Source organism: Etheostoma cragini, chromosome 20, assembly GCF_013103735.1.
Source record: "Etheostoma cragini isolate CJK2018 chromosome 20, CSU_Ecrag_1.0, whole genome shotgun sequence".
Classification (NCBI taxonomy): domain Eukaryota; kingdom Metazoa; phylum Chordata; class Actinopteri; order Perciformes; family Percidae; genus Etheostoma; species Etheostoma cragini.
The window spans coordinates 19,624,537-19,628,798 of record NC_048426.1 but is presented as its reverse complement, the minus strand read 5'-3'; the positions used below and the strand labels follow the sequence as shown (position 1 = coordinate 19,628,798).

At 41.5% G+C, this 4,262-nt stretch overlaps 1 long non-coding RNA gene across 1 annotated transcript in view; it reads right to left on the bottom strand.

Annotated features, from left to right (window-relative positions):
- Positions 1-3,524, bottom strand: part of LOC117935900 — an 8,539-nt gene extending 5,015 nt beyond the window's left edge. Inside the window, exon 1 of the long non-coding RNA XR_004654841.1 lies at positions 3,425-3,524. This is a non-coding gene — a long non-coding RNA (uncharacterized LOC117935900). The remainder of the gene's footprint in view (positions 1-3,424) is intronic.
- Positions 3,525-4,262: the final 738 nt, after the last annotated feature.

Here is a 4,262-nt window from a genome sequence, read left to right as displayed (position 1 = left end):
TATACCGACGGCAGTGGCTAACGTTACCCAGTCCATCTATAATTTTGATACCTATTTTAACGTTTCTTTTCTAATTTCCATTAAAAGTGAATCCCGAAATATGTTACAAGGTTTTCTTCTCGCCGTTGTCTCATTATTTATACAGTTATTGGCCCGTGATACTTAATAGCACGTTAGATGAAAACGTAACAAAACAACAAGGCGATGTGAAAGGTGATCGTCCATGCTTTATTATGAATACACACATCAAAGCTAACTATAAACTGGCAGGCGCCCTCTATGCTGGGGGTGTTGCGCAATAACAGGAAGAACGCTTCGTCTCAAAACTGTCAACAGTGTTTTGTGTGCTTCTGAACTCGCGAGTACAGTCTTCCAGGTACAGCTGGCAAGTACGGTCTCCCCAAGAACACAAGTCCGTTCTTTGCTTACTTGGTATTGAGAAACGCCCACTGTGTCACATCCATAGTCAAATTGATTTATTAGCAGTCCTGCTGGTTATCAGAATGAAATTCTGTAAAAAACAGCAAACAAATAAAAATTACTTGTTTTAAAAGCTTAAAGGTGCTCTACGCGATGTTGGGTGACGGCACTTCTTGTTGACGTTCAAAGTACCGTCAAACAAAATGGAGGCGAGCTCGCCCATCCTTCCTCCCCAAACTGTTGCCTCCCCTTCTCTTCTGTGCTTCCGCACACTAAACCCCCCAGCCCCAACTCCAAATCCTTCTTGTCGGTTATTGGCTGGAACGCTGGAAGATTGTTTGTTCTGTTTGGTGGTGCACGTTGGCACAGTTTGTTTTTGTTGGCGTTGGCGTGGAGCGCGGGCTGTCTGCAGAGTGTATTCTGGAGACAGGCAGCTCGCGGATAGAGAGGAGGTGTGAGATTAGAGCACCTTTAAAGAAACTAAGAAAAACTTGATGTAGCTTGGTTTAGTTTTTCCTCCGTGTTTAGTTCTATTTTTTATGCTTTATGTTAGTTTTATATTCTGTAGCCTAATTAGTGTCATCAAATAAAAGAACTTTACTTCTCAGTGTACACACTAGTTAGTTTTAAAAACTTCTGATATATTACATGTGACAAATTAACTTTAGTTGATCGGATTTGCTCTTCTTACTGACGACCATTAAACAGTCCAGATGGACTTCCACTAATGGGAGCCTTTCCATTATCAAAGATTGGTTTGTGTATCTTTTTAGAAAAAATTATTATCTCTGATATGATGACAGCATCCAAAAGAAGTGCCTGTAGCTGTTGTAATTTGAATCAAATGGATGCTGAATGAAACTTAACATTCTCGCTTCAACAAGGAACTTCTGAAAGTGCTCTTTGAGACATGCAGAAATTGATGATAAATACATATATGTCTTATCCTTTCTTACAGCCAAGGTGATAGCTTCCTTATTATTATAACATGTTAAAAGAAACAGGGGCAGGTTAAAGAGGTCTTCAAATAACTCAGATATGGATGAAGAAGCAATATGCAAAGACATTTTGCAGTGGTTTCTACTGTACAATGGTAGCCATAATGGTTATATTACTATTATACTTGCTTATACTTCATCTCAACAGTGTGTGTGTGTATGTATGTGTGTGTGTGTGTGTGTGTGTGTGTGTGTGTGTGTGTGTGTGTGCTTGTGCGTGTGAAAGAGAGAGTGCAGCATTTGTTGTGTGTACCTGTTTTCAACTGATCTCCTTTTTTACCTGTATTACCTTTTTGCTTCAAAATGCCCTTTGTTCTTCTACAATTTCATGGAAAATCACACCTTCTTACACCTCTCTATCCCTCTGTCCTTTTTTGCTGTATATCCCATTTTGCCATTTTTGTTTTTAATTCCCCCATTTCTCTCTTTAGCTCTAATAGTAATTACTGCCATTGACCATTTCAAACCATTAGCCGTAGAGCAGACGTACACACATTAAACCTGGGGACTCATTACATGCGCAACAATTGGACAAAACACACTTCATGCTGCAGTGCAGTGGTGTGCCTGGTGACACAGGCAGCTGTTTGAGTTCTCAGGATCTCAATATGCCCACTCAGAAATCTTATGAAGCCAAGGTCAGGCAAGACAATTTAGCTAGTAGTTTAGTAGTTTAGCTTAGGGAGGAAATAAAGAGGCTTCTGTTTTAAGAGGAGGAAGCTGTTAAATAAATGGTTTACCAAATTAACAAAACAGAAAAATAAACAAGAAAAAATAAAAATGCGAAGTCTTTCTGTACAGCGGAGTGATTTAAGCTACAGTTAAAGCATTGACTTTTGAAATAAAGTGGTGCTCATTAGTTTATGAACCCGTGCTAAAGTTGATTAAAAAGAGGAATAAAAATCATCTTTTGGAAATTGATCTTCATGCCTTATCCCAAAATAATTAGGAAAACTCCAGCCTTTAAAGACACAAAACACTTTCAACTTTCTTAGGGAATGTCCTAATCCTAATCACAATATTTTTCCTAAACTTAACCAGTCGTTTTGGGGCCTACATTTAACTGTCATTGATGCATGACCTTCAATTTTTCTGGCTAAACTCTGCTACCATGGCCCTTGAAAGGACCGTCATTTGGCATTGCTGGTACCTGGCTCACATTCAGCTGTTGGACGCTAAACATCTGCCACTGGTAGCCAGTGTCCCGGAGCTCTGTAGCAGCTAAATACAACCAGCATCTGCCGATCGGATTTTATTGTTATGTTGCACCAATTTCCAAAAGATGTAGTATTTACCTTACAGGACTTTACCTGGTTTAAAATACTTCTATTTTGGGTATAATGGTCTATTGGTGAAGTAGAATTGATCACTTTGAGCGGGTGATACATTTTGTCCCCACTGGTGATAAAAAATAATGCAGCAGAGGCAGGGATGTGTAGACAAGAAAGGGGGGCATCCCACGCATCTCACCGCCTGGCAAATCGCACCCTGTGCCCCAAAACCTACTTTCTTTAATCCTTTATTTCACCTAATTGTCACCAAGAATGAGCACAGTTAACAGTGTCCATTTTTAACTAATGGACCTTAAAATGAGCTGCTGCCAATCCCTTTGATGGCATGTGATAAAGCGTATTAGAGAAAACCCGCTCATGTTGCAGAGGTAGTATACCTATCCAAGGACTGTGCCGGTTTGTTTTTCTGGATGTGACAGTGCAGGCACAGTTGGAAGAAATGTACCCAGAGAGGGAGTCTGAGGCTCCTGATGGCAAAGTTGGCAAGGTGCCGTCTGTAATCCATGCATGCTGCTGCGTTCCAGGCTGTCCCAGGCTGTCCCAGGCTGTGCAAGCACTCCAAACCATCCAAGCAGGCCAAATGACCCAAACACAACAAGACACACTTCCACACACTGAGGAGAGGCTGCATTTAGACAATGGAAGTTTGGGGAAGTTTAACAAAATCAAAGCACAGAGGAGAAAAGTTGTGGTTTGAGTGTACATTTCACACACACACACACATTCTCACTCCCACTGCGTAAAATACGGACGCTTGGTCAGGTACCTTTGGCATTGTTAATGAGTCTCCATTAGCGTCATGTCTAAACACACTTTACCTAAACAGGCTTGGTATCGGGATTATTTGCGTCACTCTTGAGGAAAGGATCAGGGGTTGGGCTCATAAAAGGTACTTTTCCGTGACATGCAAGACAAGAACAGGACAGTTGGGTTTAAACGTGACACGCCGGACACAAACCCCATTCTCTGGGGTGAAAGTCCTGTGGTTCTTGACCCATCCACCACACCACTCATCCTCCCTATGCAAAATGTGAGGCTTTCGTACTACTCGCTACCATTGTCACTCTCACTACTACATCATCTTCAAGCGCCACATAGCTGCTGGTCTTCCCAGTGTGTTCTACACACATGTTAAAGGGTGCTTTTTGCGTCAGATCTGACGCTGACAGCCTATGCCCAAGCGTCCTTATTTTCCGAGTTCGCAGTGAGAACGGGTTGGCTCTCAAAGTTGATTTCTGCTCGCCCAAATGAAATAGATGTTCGACATTTGGGGGCGGTAACCAAACGGGCACTGACCCCCCTATGATTGGTCACTATCATTGGTCTCTTAAGTAGACTTTTGCGTTTGCATGTGCAGAACATTCGTAACCTTCCTTTTCTTGGGGATGTTACGACTGTGTGTTCGTACTTAATAAAGCTGCTGCATCTTCTCTGATTACCATGTTGGGCCAACTTATTTTCTTCATATTTTCCCACAGGTTTTATAAAAAACATTTAATAGGGCACTACAAGTAGGTGGATTAAACATTTTTTTGACCTTCAGTAGAATATG